Here is a 22,162-nt window from a genome sequence, read left to right on the forward strand (position 1 = left end):
CCGCTTCCCACCAACTGACTAATGGAAGAAATGAACTCCATAACATTGAACAGGATATCAAGAAAAGGCTTTTGACCCTACATCATGAGATAATGTAGCGTTCAGGGATGGTCAGTACGGCAAGTAATGACATCCATCCCAAAAAAGAGGATAAAATATATATGTACCAAAATCAATCATAAAATGCATGATCATTCTCCACAATAATAATAAAATAAGAGAGGAGGACAAGGAACATAAGGACATGATCATTTAAATTTTATCCTGAACAATGTAGTTTTACACCGACCTTCAGTAACTCACTGGCCATATGGGTCAGTTACCCCAATCGAAAGAGCCCCCAGCCCATTTAGCTGCATGGACTAAGGATTAGGCTAAAGTCACCAATAGACAATAGCCTCCCAAAATATAACTGAGTACTAATGTGCAAAACAAGTACATAGCGGGCATTCATATTTTTGGACATGACCCCCCAACATCGACAAACGTGGTTTTAAGTGTTGGTCACAAGGACTATACTTTCTCAGTGAATCTGCACAATTTCCATTAAAACCCAATTAAAACCTTTTGTAAGCTTTTAACCATGGATTCTTTCATTAAGACATTCCCACATTGGTATCATCATTAAAAGACTTGCAAGCCATTCATATTATGTCATACTATTCTATTAAACCATTTAAACTCCAAATTTCAATTTGAAAATTCATAGATTACCTCTAAGGACAATTCAAGAGTCATGTAAGCTATTTTCTATTAATATCATAGAATGTTTCAAAGGACGAGTTAAACGTTATAATATCCTTGCTATAAACCAAGTTTATGAAAATGGTTTGAGGTTCATATATTTATCATGCTAAATTATAAACAATATGAAACCATATCTCTAAATTCTACCTCTATCATAAGTCATAATTTTAGGTTACAATCCACCATTTTCTTTACTTAAAAAAATAATTAGTAACAAGAGGAACCTAATAAAAGTAGTTTACAGCCAAATCCCCCAACCCTATCTTTTAACAACCATTAAAACATAAAATTATTAGATAAATATCACAATGTAATGAGAATTAAATTAGAGAAGTGTTCAACATGCCTTTTGAAGAGAATTTGTCTGAAGATCACAAGAAGAGAAATCCTAAGCTTGAACCTTAGCATTATAGCCTTCAATTTTTGTTTAGAAAATAAGAATAACCCTTTTTGAGTGATTATGGATTTTCTAAGGCTTAGAAATGTATCAAGTGAAGGAGGGAATGTTTATAGGGTGTGAAAGGACCTAAATACCTTTGAAAATATTTTAAAATAATATTCCACTGATGAAAAGGAGAGGGTCATAGTGTGGACCCCAACGCGAAGGCCCAACCTCGTGGCGTGGGAGCAAGGCAATGATCTCTCACAGGATATCCCACGGTATGGGGCCATCGCGCTATGGCTCTTTCGTGACGTACAACCTATTTTCCATGCCCAAACTTCCACCAACACATTCAAATCCATCTTGCGTTATTCTACACTCAACCTATTAGGCTCGTTTTAAGCTTAATTTTGACTCTCATACACCTAGGGGAAAAAGCTCCTCAACATTACACGAGATCAAAATAAAAGGCCTTCAAACCTACATTATAAAATGATTTCGCATAAGGAGGCAGTTAGTACGACAAGTACTGGCATGCAACTCAAGGAAAGGGATAAAAGATACATGAACCAAAATTAGTCATAAAACACATGATCATCCTAAAAATAATAATAAAATAAGGGACAGAGTACGAGGAACATAAGGATATGAACATTTAAAATTTTATCCTAAACTATATAGATTTACACCGACCTACAGTAACCTATAGGTTATTCAAGTCCGGTACCCCCAACAGCAAGGCCCTAATCCATGTTAGCTCTATCGACAGAGAATCAGGCTAAAGTCACCAATAGATGATAGCCGCCCAAAAGATAACTGAGTAATATTGCGTGAATCAATCATATAGTGATCATCCATATTTTAGGACTAAAACCCACAATATCGGGAAACGTAGTTCAAGTGTTGGTCACAAGAACTACACCTTCTTGGTGAAGCTACACAATTCTTAATAAATACCAATTAAAATAATTTTAAACGTTTAACCTTGGGTACTTTCATTAAGGTATTCCCACATTAGTATTGTTATGCCAAGACTTGTGAGTCATTCATACTACAACATATTATTTCATTAAATCATTTAAACTCTATTTTGTAATTTAAAAATCCATAGATATTACCTCTAAGGATTATTAAAGAGTCATGTAAACCATTTTCCATTAATGTCATACAATGTTTCAAAGGATGAGTTAAACACTATAAATTCCTCATTAAAAACCAAGTTTATGAGATTAGATTGAGGTTCATATCTTTTTCATAAAAATATCATAAATATTATATAACCATATCGCTAAATTCCACCTTTATCGTAAGTCAAATTTCAGTTTACAATCCACAATTATCTTTACTTAGACAACCATTAGTAATAATACGAAACCAACAAAAGTACCTTACAACTAAATCTCTCAACCCTAGCTTTAAACAACCATTAAAACATAAAATTGTCAAGTAAATATCATAATATAACGATAATTTAAGTAGATGAGTGTTCAACATGCCTTATGAAGAGAATTTCCTCGAAGATCCCATAACTAGAAGCCCTAAGATTGAACACTAGCCTTATGCCAAAGAGATTGGAGAGAGTCCTGGTGTTGGCCGTTGTGGTTGGTAGGGCTATTTGGGAGGTCAAACAGGAAAAACGGCATGAATAAGGGTGTTTTCGAGCTAAATTAGTGTGTTATAGCTAATAGTTCTAGTGATGGGCCCAGGGTTCAAGCATGTTGTTGGCCGAAAATAGACTGGAGCATGCCAGGGAGGCTAGGGAGCTTCTTAGTGTAGGACATTAAGGTTGGTGAGGCTATTTGAGAGGTATGCTCAAATGATAGTGCCGAAAAAGATCCACAAGAGTTCCTCGACTAGGTTTAGAAAGTCACAGATATCATAGGAGTGACTTCCAGTGAGAGTTCTAAGTTAGCCACTTATCAGCTACAAGATGTAGCCTATACGTGGTTTAAGTAGTGGAAAGTAGACAGGGGTATAGATGCAGGGCCATAGAATGGGAGGAGTTTGCTACGGCCTTCTTAGATAGATTCTTTCCCTTAAAGTAGAAAGAATCCAAAGAGTTAGGGTTCATTAATCTCAGACAAGGTAGCATGAGTGTGAAAAAATACTCCCTTAAGCTCACCCAGTTAGCCAGGTATGCTCCCCATGTAGTAGCAGACAGTAGATCCAAAATGAGCAAGTTTGTGTCTAGGGTTTTAGGTAGAATGGTTGAGAAGTGCAGGACTGTGATGCTGATTAAGAAGATGGACATATTTAGACTTATGGTCATGCTCAATAGATTGAAGATCAGAAACTTAAAATGAAGGAAAGAGAGAATAAGGGAGCTAGAATAGGTAGTTATAGTTTTTCTCAGCCAGGGTCACAAGGTGGAAACCATTCTCAGCATAGTCAAAAATTTTTAGTCCCAGTTCCCTCTTCAGCTAGTACCCCAGTACCAAAGTTTAGAAATGGCCATAGGGATGGGGCACCAGGCTCCAAATCCTACAATAGTGCAAGAATTATTCGTACTCATCTACTTTACGAAGAGTGTTTCAGATGTGGCGAGTCAGGTCACAAAGTCCGAGACTATCCTAAGCCTGGTCTATAAAGTCAGCATGGCCGTCCTTCAACTCAGTTCGATCACCCAAATCAATAGGGTGCCAATTCCAGCACTATCAGTAGGCAACATCCAAACAGACTCTATGCACTTGAGTCCCAACAAGATCAGGAAAGTTCTCCTGATATAGTCACTTATATGTTGCAAATCTCTTATTTACATATTTACACTTCTTTAGATTTAGGAACTTCTTTTTTCTTTTATAACTTTTTACATACCAGCCAACTTTAAGGTCAGACCATATATTAACGGGACCTTTCTCAATCTCCACCCAGTGGATCAGTCTATCATAGCCCAACAGGTATATAGGAAATATCCGATTACGGTACCTCTAAAAGCCAGGCCTTCAAGTTCTAGTAGTAATATCAGTATGGGTAGAAAATAAGTAAGGGAAGATGATTCCTGACCCATTTCTATCCTAATGCAAAGTTTTGTACTTCAACCATCACGTTACTTACACATGCATCACATCACAATTCTGTAAACCCAGCTTATATTCACACTTTCCATAGAATCATATGTGTTTCAAGTTCCTAGTATGAGGATCCAGTTTTCTTAGTGTTATGAATTATTTCCCATGAACACAGAAATTCCAGACTTAGGTCATGCAGCTCATGACTCATGTTATGCTCCTACTGATCAGTTAAAAATTTAGACTATGTCACGTATATCTACAGTTGAGACCCCTCAATGAATTCGTGGGGTTGATGTTCTATCCTAAGTCCTCAGTTACACGTTATTAGTAATCAATATTCAGTAAAGGAATCAGATAGTCCTATAGAACCATGGCCTTCAGTTATCAATTATTTAGCCATTCAAATTCAGTACTTTAGTACCAGTCTAATGCTCAGTTATTAGGAACCAACATTCAATCCCAGTTATAGTCTTAGTTACGGTTACAGTCTCAATTACCATCTTAGCTACAATCTCAGTCCCAAACCTAGTCCAGTCAGATCAAAAACTCAGTTCACTTTTAGGATTACCCGACCGTGGCATATGGCCATCAGTTATTCAGTCATTGGTATTTTTGTACCTCAGTTTACAGAATGTTTTTAAATTATGTTGGACGTTTGGTCTTGCGTTCTTAAGGTAATACAGCTTTTCACTCATTCATGCTTAGTTACCTCACGTTACCCAGTCAGTTATTATTCTTTTTGTATAATACTCTATTCTCTGAGTCCAGCCTTTCAGGCTTAGTACAATTCATCTTTATAGACCCAGTAGTCAGCTATCAGTCGTTCAGTTCGTTAGATAAGTTAGAATATTTATGCATTCATGCTTAGCACCCACGTGAATCTTTACAGAAGTTTCAATTGCAGTGCATAAGTCTTTGTCACTTTATCTTAGATGATGTTTCATAGGCCTTGTTTCCTAATACAAGAATCCCAGCCATGTAGCGATCTCCTATTATGATGTCCTTCTCAGATTAAGCCAAGATTCGCTTTCTCCCTCCAGTCACTACAACTCTACAGAAAGAGTGTCATAGGAATGCTCCAATCGACTAAAGGTTTCCAGTATGTGTTAGTTAAGCAACCACTAATTCAGTTCAGCAGCCAGAAAAATAAGTTTATATGGTGTGGTTTCCCATCTTTCCATCTTGTCGCACTATCCAGAGTCTAATGAATGTGATCATTCTATTTTGGACTAACCAGGTAGTTGCGTGTTCAGCCTAGTTCATGTATCATGTCTTAGTTTTAGATCTCAGATATTCTGATAAAAGTTGTCTCATGCATCGCCACAGTTTTCCTCATAGCTCAGCAAAGTCAGCCCAATATTTTTCAAGGGACATAGTGCCTCAAGGGGGAGATACACTAAAATTTTCCAAGCCTTTATGACATAAATATGTTTCTATCTCTTTTCATAACGAATCTAGTTTGGGGTAAGGGTTACTCATGAGTTGACTCTCAAACTTTGATCTCAACCGTAAACCGCATAATCAAGGTACTCAGTTCAGATCATGATATCCATCTCATGTATCACATTTCGGACTCAGTTACATTCACGTGTTTCTGCTCATGCATATCTATTAATTAATTTTAGGTTCATTAGCATTTTTGGTTTAAGGAAATAGTCTTCCTTGAACTTATCCAATTTCATGCTCAGATTTTCATGATAAACTTGGTATCAATTACCATTGCATATTCAGTAATACATTCATGTGTCAGATCAGTCATGTATTCATGCATCAGATATGCACGTTCAGTTAATATATTCAACTTATAAGTCATGCCAGTTATGAAATCATGCATTAGATATGCATGCTCAAAATAAATCTCAGCAAATTAGTAATGTCAGTCATGTACTTATGTTGCAGTTGTTCATGTTTAGCATGTACTTCAGCTTATCATTTTCTCCTATCTCAATCAGTCTCAATCGAGGACGAATGTTCCCAAGGAGGAGATATTGTAAAACCCTGCAAACTCCAAAGCTTAATTAAGTCCATTTACACTTGTTAAGGGGACTCCTACACTTAGAAGGTTCTATCTAAGTTTCCAGACTCAGTTTATTTTAGCCTTCGAAAGTTCGCAGTCTCATTTTGTGACTTTAATGTCCTTTAATGGTCTGTATTTTTACTAATTCCTAACCAGAAAGGTCAATAGGTATTCTCGGACAAGTTTAGGATTTTTCAGAACTCGTTTAGACCACATTCAGAATCCAAAAATAGTGGACCAACACGATTTTGGCATGCCGCATCGACAATCGCATTGGTTGATATTATTGCAGGTTGCCAGGGCCAAAGTACTGAGGCTCGATGCAATAATGGCGCGACGTTTCAACTATCACGTCGATGCCATGATGCACCACGTCACTAATAGCGTTGGAGCCTGGTTTTCAATCATTTAAAAACTACCTCCTCAGGGTTAATTCATTCTTTTTCCCACGCCCTTTAGCCCTCATAACTCAAAATTTAGCCCTCTTTTGGCTAATCCTATTCATTATTCACAAAATCCTCAAGAACAACACCCTAGGGCTATCAATTCAAGACTAAATTTCCAAGGGATTCCACCATCAACCTTCAAAAATTCACCAACTAAGGTATGTCAAGTGTTCATTCATGGATTTCTTTCATCCATGAAGCCCAAGAATCCGATTTTAAATTATGATTGTGATGTTTATGTTGTAGATTGATTATGTTCATGTTGCTATTGTTGTAGGATTCCCAAGTTGGAGTCTTTATGTGTTGTTTTATTAAAATACGCTAGTAGATGGGTTTAAATTTATGAAATTGAGTTGAATTAGGGAATCATTTGGTATTGATTTTATATCATGCCTAAGCTCTAAGTTATGCATACTAGGTGTTTGATAAAATGCCTAAGAGAATAATACTTGTACATTATGACTCAATACCATTATGTTCAAAATAACTCCCATGTTATGGTTATGCCTTGTAATAGATTGATGTAATGCTCATGAGATTAGGCTTAGGGAATTATGACATGTTTATATGCATTCTTGTTCATGTGTAAGCCTGTGGTATGCGAATAATTTATGAAAATCTCCAATGATGGTACTATGAAATATTGACCATGGTTATGTGTTCAAAAAGTGTCAAGTCTTGTCAGTTTTATGCTATCGAGTCCTGGTGGTACTTGCACTCAATAATTTAGTTGTGTGCCTAGAGCTAGTGTTAGTTTTTATGATACTCACAGTCTAGCCATGATCAGTAGAACTTAGTCAGTCAGTGACTCAGGAAAAATTTAGTAAATTCAATATCAGTCCAGTAAGCTCAGTTATAAGATCTCAGTAATCTCTGTAATCTCAGTCAGTTATCAAATCTCAGTAGTATTCAGTTCATACCTCAGTAACTCAGTCAGCTAGCAGAAAATAATAAGATTCTATTAGTTGACACAATTCAATAGTATTCCATCATTTAACGAAACTCAGTGAAATCAGTTCAGTTAGTAAAAACTGTACCATTAGTAACCTCAGTCATGCCTAGTGTGAACTAGAAAAACCAGTTTAGTTTCTATTCAGTTGGAAGTAGGATTCAACACCGAGAGAACCGAGGGATGAGGGCTCACCTATTAACCAGTAGAGGATGTGATCCTTAGTAGCAATCCCTACGTTCCAGAACTACGTAGCCAGCATAGGTAGAGATGTACCCCTACGACTATAGGGACTATACATCTCCTTTGAGTTTTTCGTACAGGAGGGGTTGACGGAAGATCTCACCATTAAAGAGGGTTTACTCACAGCTTGTCTTTACCTGTGGCATGATACTGACACCCTTCCAGCTGGGGTTACAGGTTGGACCCCACCAGTTCAGATTCGGGTCATGTCGGTTAGATAATTACCTCCTACAGTCTCAATTTTAGATTCAGTCTTAGTAATAGAACTCAGTTCAGTTCTATAGATATCAGGACTATCAGATACAGTCATCCAATTCAGTCTAAAACTCAGATAGTTCTTTAGATTTAGGACTGTCAATACAGTTACCAAGTACAGTAAAGAACTCTGATAGTTCTTCAGTATCAGTATACTCAGTTATCAGTTATCAATAATATAGTACTAGTAACCTCAGATATCGGTTACCTATAAACTCTGTAATTTATATCATCAATAGACTCAGTTATTCAGTATCCCAGTATCAGTAAACTCAGATATCAGTACATCAGTATTCAATATTGTCACAACCCCAATCCCAGTTTATATATTCATGCATCTATTTCTCACGCGTTTATATTCAAGTCATCAGTCAATTATTATTGTCCATACATATGGACCCTTGTATTCAGCTTACCTCCCTTGCATACCAGTACATTCAATCGTACTAACGCATTTGTGTTATGGTATTTTATACCATAGGTTTAAAAGCACAAGCTCCCGAGCATCCTTAGTACATCAGAGGTTCAGTAGCAAAACTAACAGTGAGTCCTCATCATTCGAGGATAGCATAATTATTTTATTATTTTATTATTTCAGTTGTTCGGAGTTAGTTGGGGACATGTCCCATCAACTCCATAGTTTTCAGCTAGTGTAGAATCTTTTAGACTACAGTATGTTTCAGATAATTTATTTTAGTTTTGGGTATTGTTATACCCCATTACAGACATTATTTTATATTCAGTATTAATTCAATTTTGAACCTTATGGCCTTTTAGCTTATATTCCACATATTTACAGTATAGATATCAGTCATGGGTTAGCTTGTGGTCTTTTAGGGTCATGAGCACCGTGTAGCATTTCGAGTACCATATTCGGGGGGTCATAGTGCTATAGGTCAAAAATTGATCGAGGTGTGCTAGGGTGGCTGGGGAGCAGCCTAGTCTGGGCAGTTGGGACCAATGAGGCCATTATGGTTATCAAACTATAAAATAGCATGAACTGACATTTTTGTACAAAATTATTGTATTATAGCCCACGATTTTGAGGGTGATATTGGGGCCCGGGCATGCTGTGGGTTGAAAATAATCAGATGGCTTGAGAGTAGCCTAGTATAGGTCGTTGGCATTGATGGTGTCACTTGGGTGGTAAAACGGGCATAATAGCACAAACAGGAGCATTTTCGAACTAAATTAGTATGCAATATATCCCACGATCTGGGGGCGGGCTTGGGTTTTGGGCATGTTGTGGGCTGAAAATTGCTTGGGGCATACCAGAGAGACTAGGGAGTGGCCTAATATGGGTCCTTGGGTTCGGCGGGGCCATTTGGGAAGTCAAATGGGCAAAACAACGCAAATGGGGGCATTTTCAGGACTAATTGGTGTGCTATAGCCCACAGTTCTGGGATAGGCCTGGGGTCCGGGCATGTTGTGGGCTAAAAATCTATCGGGGCATGCTAGGATGGCTGGGGAGCAGCCCTGTATGGGTTGTTGGGTTCTGCGATACTATTTGGGTGGTTAAACATATGAAATGACATAAATGGTGGCATTTTTTGTCTAAATCAGTTTGCTATAGCCCATGATTTCGAGCATGGGCCCAGGTTACAAGCATGTTATGGGATAAAAATTGATTGAGGTATGCTAGAAAGGTTGAGAAGTATCCTAGTATGGGTTGTTGGGGATGGTAGATCCATTTAGGTGGCCAAATGGGGAAAAAAGCACGAACAAAGGCATTTTTGGGACAAATCGGTGTTCTTTAGCCTATGGTTCTAGGGTGGGCCTGGGTCCCAGCGTGCTGTGGGCAAAAAATTGACTGGGGTATGCTAAAGAGGCTGGGGAACGGCCTAGTATGGGCTATTGGATTCGGCAAAGATATTTGGGTGGTCAAACCGGTGAAATGGTGGGAACGGGGCTGTTTTTAGTCCAAATCGGTGTGCTATATAGCCCACGCTTTTGGGAGTGGGCCCGGTTGTCAACGGGGCCATATGGGTGGCCAAGCAGGCAAAACAACATTAATGAAGGCATATTCGGGCCTAATCGGTGTGCTATAGCCCATGGTTCCAGAGGTAGAACTGGGGTCTAGAGCGTACTGTGATCTAAAAATTGACTAAGTCATGTTAGCGAGATTGGGGACCTACCTAAAAGGGTCCGTTGGGGTTGATAGGTCCATTTAGCCTATCAAATTGGTGAAGCAACGCAAATGGAGGTATTTTTCGACCTAATTGGTATGTTATAGTCCACGGTTTTAAGGGTGGGCGGGGTCCGGGCATGTTGTTGGCTGAAAATCAGCTGTGGCATGATAGGGAGGCTGGGGAGTGGCCTAGAGTGAGCCATTAGGGTCGGTGGGCCGATTTGGGTTGTCAAACAGGCAAAAAGATGCGAATGGGGGCTTTTTGGGACAAATTCATGTGTTGTATCCTACGATTTCGGGGATGGACCTGAGGTCTGAGCATGTTGTGGACCAAAAATTAAATGAGGCATTCCATGAAGGCTGGAAAGTGGCCTAGTATGGGTAATTGGCATTGAAGGGTCAATTTGGGTTGTCAACTGGGTGAAACAACATGAACGAGGCAATTTTGAGCCAAATCGGTGAGCCCACAATTCCGAGGGTAGGCTCAAGTTTTGAGTATGTTGTGGGTCAAAAATCGATTGAGGCATGTCAGGGAGGTTGGGGAGTGTTCTAGAGTGGTATATTAGGTTCGTTGGGGCTATTTGGGTGGTAAAATAGGCAAAATGGTGAAAACAATGATGTTTTCAGGCAAAATCGGTGTTCTATAGCCCACGGTTCTGGGGGTGGGACCAGGTTCTGAGCGTACTGAGGGCTGAAAATTGACTGAGCCATGCCAGGGAGGCTATGGAGTGTCCTAGTAAGGGCCGTTGGGGTCATTGGGGCTATTTGGGTGGTCAAATGGTCAAAACGACTTGAACGGGGGCATTTTTGGGCCGAATTTGTAAGCTATAGCCCATGGGTTCTGAGGGTGGGCCCGGGATCCGGGCGAACTGTAGGTTAAAAATTGACCAGGGCATACCATAGATACTGAGGAATATCCTATTTTGGGCCATTGGTGTCGGCGGGGAAATTTTGGTGAACGGCATAAATTGCATCATTTTCGGCCAAATCGGTGTGCTATAGCCCACGTAATTAGGGGTGGGCTCAGGGTGCGGGTGTGCTATGGGCCAAAAATTTACTAGGTTATTTCAGGGAGGCTGGAGAGTAGCCTATCATGGGACATTATGGTTTTCGACGCCATTTGGGTGGTCAAATGGGCAAAACAGCATGAATAGAGGAGTTTTCAGGCCAAATCTGTGTGTTATCGCCCATGGTTCTAGGGGTGGGCTTGGGGTTTGAGAGTGCTGTAGGTCAAAAATTATTCAAGGCGTGCTAGGAATATTAGGGAGTGGATCATCCTAGTATGGGGCCTTGGGGTCGGCAGATCCATTTGGGTAGTCAAATGGGCAAAATGATGCGAACAGGTCCATTTTTAGAAAAAATTGGTGTTCTATAACCCACGATTCTGAGGGTGGGCCCGGGGTTTCAACGTTCTTTAGGCAAAAAATCTATTGAGGCATTCCAGGGTGGCTATAAATCATCGTAGTGTTCATCATTGAGGTTAGTGGGGCCATTTAGGTTGTCAAACGAGCGATACAGCGCGAATGGCGGCGTTTATGGGCCAAATCGGTGTGCTATAGCCCGTAGTTCCGAGGGTAGGCTTGGGTTCAAGCGTTCTGTGCATTAAAAATCAATCGGGGCATGCCAAGGAGGCTCAAGAACAGCTTTGTATAGGTTTTTGGGGTCGACGGGGCCATTTGGGTGGTTAAACGGGCAAAACAGCCCGCATGGGGGCATTTTGGGCCAAATTATTGTGCTATAACATTCTCTTCAGGGGTGAACCCAGGGTGTGGGCGTTCTATTGTACAAAAATCAAATGACACGTGCTAGGGAGGCTAGGGAGCAGCTTAGTTAGGGCTGTTTAGGTCAGTGGGGCCATTTGGCTAGTCAAGCAGGTGAAACGGCAGGAACAAGGGGTTTTTAGGCCTAATCAGTGTGCTATAACCCATGGCTCTAGGGTAGTCCCGGGGTCTGATAAGGGAAAAAAACTAAACCTTGAGTAAAAAGGTGAAAACAGACACTAAAGAAAGGATATGAAGTAGATATAAAACAAATACAATCACACAATCGGATTTGACCACAAAAGAAGAAAGAAATGCTTTAAAGTAAAGGGATAGTAGTGAGACATACACTCACACCAATGAATAGCACCAAGGTGTGTATCAAAAACCAAGACACACAACACCAATGAGAGATAACACTAGACTCTTAGGTTGACACAAAGGGATTCAAGCACCAAACCTTTTTTGCCAAAATGTCAACTAGAGTGATTCCACACTCAAAGATGACCCTAGTATCAATGTCTTTTCCAATACCTAAATTAAGATGGCTTTACCAAGACCTACACTAAGTAAATAAAATACAATTTGAGTAATAATCAATCAATTCATACAATTCTAATTAAAATAAAAGCCAAAGTGTCTATTAATACTTATTACAAACAATGACTAAAATACCCTTAGTGAAGAGTGCTCCTTTGAAATGTAAAAAGGAAGTCTTAAAAGACCATGCTAGCCCTACTTGGGCCCCTCTTGAGTGTATATTTGGAGTTTAAAAGGTCTTCTATGCCCTTAATGAGGGGCTCCCCTTAAGTGTAAGACCCCTCCTCCTTTGTTCACTTAGACAAGGCTTGAAAAGTCTCCAAAAAGGTTTTCAATTCCCTTGCATATCCAAGCCATGAACCTTGGGAAAGATCCTGTACTCCTTGAGCTATTCATGATTGTATCATCCTCCATCTTGAAAGGAATTTGTCATCAAATTCACATCTTGCAAAACCAAAGAGAAAATAAAAGCAAGCACACAATCCGCTTTGTAGGAGGGTTAGCATTAGTACCACAATTATATCATTACCCCAAGGTTTCTCACACTTGACATACATCCACATAACCTTGGTATTTGACATAAAAATCTTGGCATCAATTATACAAAGGAAGTGAATAACATCAAAATCAAAAGGGAATGTGCATGAACCGTAGCTACTCGTCCAACACCTCACAAGTATTCTGGGGTCAAAGGGAAATAGTAAGGAAGGGTCTAGGCCATAGTTAAGCATCCCTTTCACTAGATTATCATGCCAAGGAGGTACATATTTGAAATAAAACCAGAATTCCCTTGTTTTATCCATGAAACATTTAGTATAAGAATCACAAAGTATAGGGCTAAGGTAAACATCAAGGGACAATATGCACAAGTCGAAACAATCCCTTCCCCACCCCACTAGTACACCGGGATCAAATGGATGAAGTGGCCAAGGTAATAAACCGAGGATACTCATTACATTTACTAGGGTATCATATTTACCCAAAGCATTTGTTCTTAAGAAAAGAATAGCACACAAGGATAAGAACCTATGGCCTAGTAGGCCTCTCTCAACAACATACACTTCATCATCCACAATCTATCCATACACATGATCACCAGGAACACAATCAATAGCAAGGTTCTCACCACATAAGAATTTCAAAGGACTATATTCATTTTCAAGATCAACATTATAAACATCTACACTAACTTGAGGTTTTTCAATCACATCATTCTCATGTTCAAGTAGTGAGCTATTGTTAAGAGCACATTGATTATTATACACACCCAAAATACTATCAAGGAAGGTTACATCCTTTCTACACTAGGTAAACCCGAAATCCCCTCATCTTGGATACTAATAGCCACATCACAAAGTTTAGAACTTGAGGAAGTGTAGAGCATACCTTATTCACTTCGGTTTGTACTAGGGCAGATGCTTTGTACTCTCTGCCAAGAGTGCACTTGGAATACCAACAAGTTTTAGAGGGAATTCACTTGCAACCTTCTTCGGAATCATATCATATTGTACCTGCACATAAAAAGAATCAATGCTAGGCAAAGTGATTGCATTCGGGTTAGTGGGTAACAAGGGGCCTTCATAGACTACACTCATAAGCACATGTTTCTTTCCCTTTCCTACTTCACTACCCGCAGTTTCCCTTTCCCTTGCCCTCTTTTTCTCACATTCTTCTTATATCCCACCACTTATTTTCTCTCCATCTTGATGCTTGACCTTATTCAACTTGGATTCTAACTTATGGAGAAGAGTCATTGGATTTGGTTGATGATGGGTTTGGATGTGTGGAATGGGGTTTTATGAAGTGTAGGGTCTTTGGTCAAGTGGATTTGGGAGTTGGCGGTTTGAATTTTATAGAGGTTTTGATAGACATAGTCTATCAACCCCCGTTTTAATTCTAATTATGCCATCCCTCATGGATCCTAAATCACCCCTCATGGATCCTATATCACCATTCATAGATCTCAAGTCAACCCTCATATATCCCAACTCACCCTTCAAATCACGAGATAAGGCATCAAACCGAGCCAACAAGACTCCCAAAGCATTATTTCCCAAAGGTTGGGATGTGGTACCTTCGAATTCCATTACAATTGTACCTAACAAGAAGAAAAAAACATCAAAGGAAAAACCTATAAAACGAACAAACACGTTAGTTCAATAAACCTCACCATACTCACATTTGGATCTCACCTCACACTTGGTCTCACAAGTGTTGAAAACTCGGCAATACTTGGCGACTGAATGAGTGGCGAATATGCTTTGTCCCGAAATCGCTTTTTGTTTGAAATAACTCAAATAAAATGATGTACGTACTTGAACCAACAAACTACTACGAATTAAAAATGAGAAAAGCACACAAAAATTGAAGACACGAAATAAACGAACTCTAGACTAATTACCAATCTAGTAGGAACTTACTAGCTTGCTAATTAGTGATAGAATTAACTTAAAAGACACTAGAATCAAAAATTAGAAACTAGAAAAATCTACTTAGAACTTGATTTGGAAGTTTACACTTGATGACATGGCATAATTTGATTGGACGTTGACCTTCAAAAATTTTTAATCCCAAAAATGTCACTCTCGTCTAACTCCTTAAGGAAGCAGAGAAAATGCTTTGGGAGGGAAAAACAACAAGTTTAGAGATTTTTCTAGCTCCAATTGAAATTCAAAAACAATGATCCCCCCCTTTGTACTTGGATTGTACTTGATTTTGTACTTTGATTATTCCTTTCTCTACTTTTTTTTGGATGACAATGAATATGCCAAGGAATATTTTTTCACAAACACGAAGTACACTCTCTTTCTACCCCTTTTTGGATCAAATACACTTTGAATATTCTTCTTTAACAACACTTGATGAAAATGGAAGAACAAGATGAATATTTAAGAGTTGACCAAAGTTTGACCTTCACTCAAATAAACTCTAACCTTCAATTTTTTTATAGATCTAGGTTCCTTAGTCCAAGATGAACTCAAATATCAAAAAATCAGCAAAACCAACGTCTAAATTTAAAAACCCCACATCTAGTGCTTATAAGCTTCAAAATGCCATATCCATGGAGGTCTTAGCTCAAACTCAACCAAATCTTGTTCCAAGAGTAGATATAGACTCCCTAGGTGCTAGAAATCAAGAATCAAGCACAAGAAACTTCCAAATGAAAACAAAAAAGTGTTGATCAAAGGATTAAATTTTAGATCTACAACATAACACCACTAGACACCATTTTTTTGTGATTTTTCTTTGGATTTTGACACCTTTTTTGTGAGATTTTCTTAATAAGGAGACTAAAACCAAGATTTAGGGATGTAGGAACAATCCTAACCAAGGCTCTGATACCAAATAATAAAGGAACAAACCTAAAACTTGAGTAAAAACATGAAAATGGCCACTAAAGAAAGGAGATGAAGAAGAGATGGCACAAACACAAGCACACAAAAGGATTTAAACACAAAAGAAGAAAGAAATGTATTAAAGTAAAGGGATAGTAGTGAGACATACTCTCACACTAATGAATAGAACCAAGGTGAGTATCAAACACCAAGACACACAACATCAATGAGAGATAACACCACACTCTTAGGTGGACACAAAGGGATCAACTCCTCAAGCACCGAACCTTGCTTGCCAAAATGTCAACAAGTGTGATTCCACACTCAAAGATGACCCTAGTTTCAATGTCTTTTCCAAGACCTACACTAAGATGGCTTTTCCAAGCCCTACACTAAGGAATGAAAATACAATTTGAGTAATAATTAATCAATTCATCCAAGTCTAATGAAAATACAAGCTAAAGTATCTATTTATACTTATTACAAACAATGACTAAAATACCCTTAATGAAGGGTGCTCCTTTAGAGTGTAAAAAAGAAGTCTTAAAAGACCATACTATCCCTACTTGGGGCACCTCTTGAGTGTATATTTGGAGTGTAAAAGGTCTTCTATACCCTTAATAAGGGGCTCCCCTTGAGTGTAAGACCCCTCTTCCTTTCTTTACTTGGACAAGGATTGAAAAGTCTCAGAAAAGGTCTTCAATTCACTTGCATATCTAAGCCATGAACCTTGGGCAAGATCTTGTACTCTTTGAGCTCTTCATGCTTGTATCAGGGCTCAGGCGTGTTGTGGGACAAAAATTAATTAGGGGATGCCAGAGGCTGAGGAGTAGCCTAATATAGGCCGTTTGGGTCAACAGGGCCATTTGAGGTGGTAAAACAAGCAAAATGATGCAAACGGGGGCATTTTTTGGGCTTAATCGGTATGGTATTTCCCACAGCTTCAAGGGTGACCTGATGTCCGGGCGTGTTGTAGGCCGAAAATTGATTGAGCTATGCCAGGGAGGGTGGGGAGAAGCCTACTATGTACCGTTGCAGTAGGTGAGGCCATTTTAGGGATCAAACAAGCGAAACAATACTAACAGGGCTTTTTAGGACAAATTGATATGCTATAGCCCACAGTTGGTGGTGGGCCCGAGGTTCGAGCATGCTATTGGTTGAGAATCGAATGAGGCATGCCAGTGAGGCTAGGAAGTAGTTTAGTATGGGCGTTAGAGTCGATGGGGCCATTTGCATGGTCAAATAGGCAAAACGGTGTGAATTAGGGCATTTTTTGTCCAAATTGGTGTGATATTCCCCACTGTTCTGAGGGGTGTACCTAGGGTCCGAGCATGTTGCAGGCAAAAAATTAATTGAGGTGTGCTAGAGAGGCTGGGTAGCAAACTAGTATGGGCCGTTGGGTTTGGCAAGGCCATTTAGGTACTCAAACAGGTGAAATGGCGGGAATGGTGGGAGCCATCCCAATTCTAGAGTGATAGCTATTATTGTAAACAAAATCTATAAGAGGTAAATGCTCAACCCAGCTACCACCATAGTCGATCACACACGCACGTAGCATGTCCTCCAAGGTCTAGATAGTTCTCTCTGCCTACCCATCCGACTACGGATGGAAAGTAGTACTCAGACTCACCTTAGTCCCCAACACTTTTTGAAATGACCGCCAAAAGTGAGATGTAAACTGCATGCCACAATCAAAGATGATAGAGACATGCACCCCATGTAGGTTCATAATCTCATGAAGATACCTCGCATAATTCTCATCCAAAAAGTTAGTCCTTACTAGCAAAAAGTGAGCTAACTTTTTCATCATATCCATGATGGCCTAAACCAAACAAACTAATTTCGAGATCAAGGAAGACCAGTAATGAAATCCATGTAGATCACTTCCCATTTCCATTCAGGTAATTCAATTTATTGATATAATCCTCAAGGCCTCATATGCTCAACTTTCACTTGTTAACACACCATGCATTTGGCCACAAAATCAGCCACATCCTGCTTCATACCATTCCCCCAATATATCTCCTTAAGGTCATGATACATCATTGTCGAACCAAGATGAACAACATAGCATTCATGTGCCTTAGCTAAGATCCTTTTTCACAAACAATCGACGTAGGGAACTTATAATATCCCTTAGTACCACAAGGTACCATCACCACTGATTTCGAAGGCCATCACCTTCTGGACAACATCATTACCCTTGATCCTTAACATAAAGGATCTAACATCTATTTCTCCTTGATTTTATAACCAAGAGAAAATTGTGCCACCTTCTGAACGAACACACCACCACCCTTAGAGTCCAAGAGGCGAACTCCAAGGTTAGCCTAATGGTGAACATCCTTTACAAACTCCTGCTTCTTCTTATCCACATGAGTAAGACTCCCCATAGATAACCTGCAAAGAGCATCAGCAGCCACATTAGCTTTACCTGGGTAGTAGTGAAGACTCATGTCATAGTCCTTGAGAAGCTCAAGAAATCTCCTTTGCCTGAGGTTAAGATCTTTATGAGTGAACACATACTGTAGGATTTTATGATCGAAAAATATATCCACATGCACCCTATATAAATAGTGGTGCCAGATTCTCAACTCAAGCACCAGAACTAATAATTCCAAATCATGAGTATGATAATTCCTCTCATACACCTTCAACTGCCTAGAAGCACTGGCTATCACCTAACCATGATGCACCAGAACATAACCAAGTCTAACACGGGACGCATTACAATAAAACACAAACCCATCAGCGCCTTCAGGCAAAGTCATAATTGGAGCTAAAGTTAGTTTATCCTTCAGCTTCTCAAAACTACCCTCACACGCATCTGACCACTTGAACTTAACCTTCTTCTGAGTCAATTTAGTCAATGGGGCAGCTATAGAAGAAAAAATTTAATCAAACCTCCTATAGTAGCCAGCTAAACCTAAGAAGCTCTGAGTATCAGTTGGAGTCATAGGTCTAGGCCACTTCTAAACCACTGCAACCTTTTGCGGATCTACCATGATCCCTTCACTAGAAATGATATGACCCACAAAAGTGAAAACACGACATTCAACTAGAAGTCACATTTAGAGAATTTGGCATACAACTGCTGCTCCTTCAAGGGCTGCAACACCACATGGAGGTGATCAGCATAATCCATCTCACTCTTAGAGTACACCAGAATGTCATCTATGAAGACAATGACAAATAGATCCAAAGAAACAATGGAAGACCCTATTCATCAAATCCATGAATATCATTAAGGCATTGGTCAAACCAAACGATATCACCAAGAAATCAAAGTGCCCATACCAGGTACAAAAAGCAATCGTAGGGATATCCACCTCTCTAATCTTAAGCTAATGATACCCATACCAACGATTAATCTTAGGAAATAATTTGGTACCCCTCAACTTATCAAACAATTAATTTATCCTTGGAAGAGGATACTTGTTCTTTACCATCACCTTACTCAACTACCGGTAATAAATAACATTCGAAGGGAACTATCCTTTATATGCATGAACAACATAGGTGCACCCTAGGGGGATACGCTAGGACAGATAAAACCCTTATCCAAAAGATCCTTGAGTTGCTCCTTGAGCTCCTTCAACTCAAATAAAGTCATTCTATAAGCGGCATAGAAATTGGACGAGTGTCCGAAACAAGATCAATCTCAAACTCAATTTTTCTATCTAGAGAAACACTAGAAAGGTCATCAGGAAAGACCTTGGGAAATTCATTCGCCACCAGAACAGGAGGCAAAGAAGGACCCTCCGAGTTAAAATCTTTAACTTGGACTAGATGATAGAGAAACCTCTTGGAGATTAATCTCTGAGCTCTAAGATATGATATAAACTTCCCTTTATGATCTAGGGAACCCCTACCACTCAATAAAAGGCTCATTAGGAAATTTAAAGATAACCCTACGGGTCCAACAATCTAGGGACGCATAGCATGAGTGCAGCCAATCTATCGCCAAAATAATATTGAAATCAACCATATCTAATTCATACAAATCCACCAAAGTTTCTTTTCTACCAATAGATACCATACACTCCCTATGGACTCTTTTAGCTATCACAGAGTCACTTAACGGTGTAGAAAAAGTAAAAAGGTCCAAAACATACTCCAGACCAAAACCAAAATGCACAACCACAAAGGGAGTTACATAAGAGAGAGTTGACCTCGAATTAAGTAAACAATATACATTGCAAGAAAAGAGTTGCAACATACCGGTCATGACATCAGGCAATACGTCAAACTCCAATTAGGTAGTGAGATCATAAAGATAATTTTGACCAGTACCAAAACTAGAAGGCGCACCCTTTGGTGCTAGAGCCGAGGATGAAGCAACCGAAACCTTGTTTGCCCCAAAAGAAACCTTACCAACAGGAAAAATTTTAAGTATATAGCCTGGCTCACCACACATGAAGGACTTATCCTTTCCCTCAGCACAGAAAACCCTATGCAAACGACCATAGAACCTATAGGGAGGACACGATGGAGCCGACTGAGCGCACTAGCCTGAGATTGGGCACCCTATTCCCTAAAGTTATCACCACCATGGAAACACCTATCACCTAATGATTTTGGGTAGGGAGCACTAGCTGTCGAATAAGATCCAGAGTTGCCTCACTTCTTCTTTGGCCACTTACCATCCCTACCACTCTGCTATTAGCCACCACCTTGCTCAAAGAACCTAAACTTCTTTCCCCACATCTCTCCTATTTCGGCCTACTTTTTCTTCTCTTTTTCTACCTATTACATGTAGACAACCATCCTAAAGATATCTATGTCCTTGATCATCAAGGCAACATTACTTTTAAGGATCAACTCATGAGACAGCCCAGAAGCAAACTTTCTCATTCGGGCCCTCATATTAGACACCATCTCCGGAGCATACCGAGACAATAGGTGAAACTTTAAGTCATACTCCTTAATCAACATCTTTCCTTACTTTAGATTAACAAACTCCTTCGCTTTCACTTTCCTCAACTCCTGAGGGAAGAAGTAATTGAAAATGCATTAGTAAAATTCTCCCACAGTGATGACTCATTAGTCTTACCCCTTGCATGATCCTATTTTTTGTACTATTGGTACGCTATATCTTTCAGTTGGTAGGCCGCAAACTCTACCCCTTCCACATTCATGGCATGCATAACACATAAAATCTTTTCCATCTCATCCAAAAAATCCTGAGGATCCTCCTCCACCTTAGCACCCAAAAAGTTTGGAGGGTTCAACCTCATAAACTGGCCAACCCTCATGGCCTCGGAAGATGGAGTAACAAAAAAAACATGCTCAAACTGATTATCTACTAACTATGCCAATATATGGATAGACTAATGAAACTTAACATTCATTACATCAGCCTAAGGAGTTTGAGAAAGACTAGAGGGAATCCATGGAACTCTACAATGATCCAAAACTGAACCCCTAGACCGAGTATAGATCTTATGAGTAGAGCATGTCCCATCAACATTGTCCCTAGTTAGGACAAAGGAAGTTTTGTGAACTTTAGATCATCGAGGCATGAATTGAAAAGTGAACAAATGTGAATTAGAGAAAATTTCAGGACTTAGACTTCAGAGCATGAAAATAGAACACAAGATAGAGAAATAGTCCTAAAAGTCATGTAGCCTCTCCCTTAAGAGTGTGGCACACTAGACACCCATAAAAGAAACACTACTAGACACAACTTTGTGGACTACCAATTGACCATGAACCTAAAGGTTTGATACCATCTTGACAAGACCAAAACTAGGGCCTTGTAGTGATGGGCATCCCAAGTCCAATAACGACTAAGGACTACCCACAATACCCAACCTAACCTCTAAACACATACCCTAGGTTGGATGAATACTAAACATATAACAAGATGGAGTTATGTACCACACAGGACTTTGGGATAATTCTATAACCAAGATTAAACCAAATAAGTCAAACCATCTAATGTCAAACCAACAATAATAATGTAAGCCAATCCATGCCCATTCCATAAAATAATAAGATGGAACAATCACAAATCAAATACAATAAATCCGTATCAGCCATAATACCAATAATAGTGTCAATGCTGACACCAATGCTGACACTGTGCATACCAACTCATAGTAGTCTCACAAAGCCTCTATCCGATGGTAAAATAGTATCTGAATGGGTTATGCCTACAACCATAGTGAAAACCAAAGTCCAAGAAATAAACAAAGTATGATGACAACCATAACATGAAATAAAACCTTCCGGAGTATGGAAGCTCACTACTTCAATCCAACTCTAAGCTATTTTCGAATTCAATCACTGAGTAGGAAGAGTAGTATGGTCGGTTCTTGCATCGTGCGGGGATACAACGCCCAAAATT

The sequence above is a fragment of the Capsicum annuum genome, unplaced genomic scaffold (assembly GCF_002878395.1).
Source record: "Capsicum annuum cultivar UCD-10X-F1 unplaced genomic scaffold, UCD10Xv1.1 ctg996, whole genome shotgun sequence".
Lineage (NCBI taxonomy): Eukaryota > Viridiplantae > Streptophyta > Magnoliopsida > Solanales > Solanaceae > Capsicum > Capsicum annuum.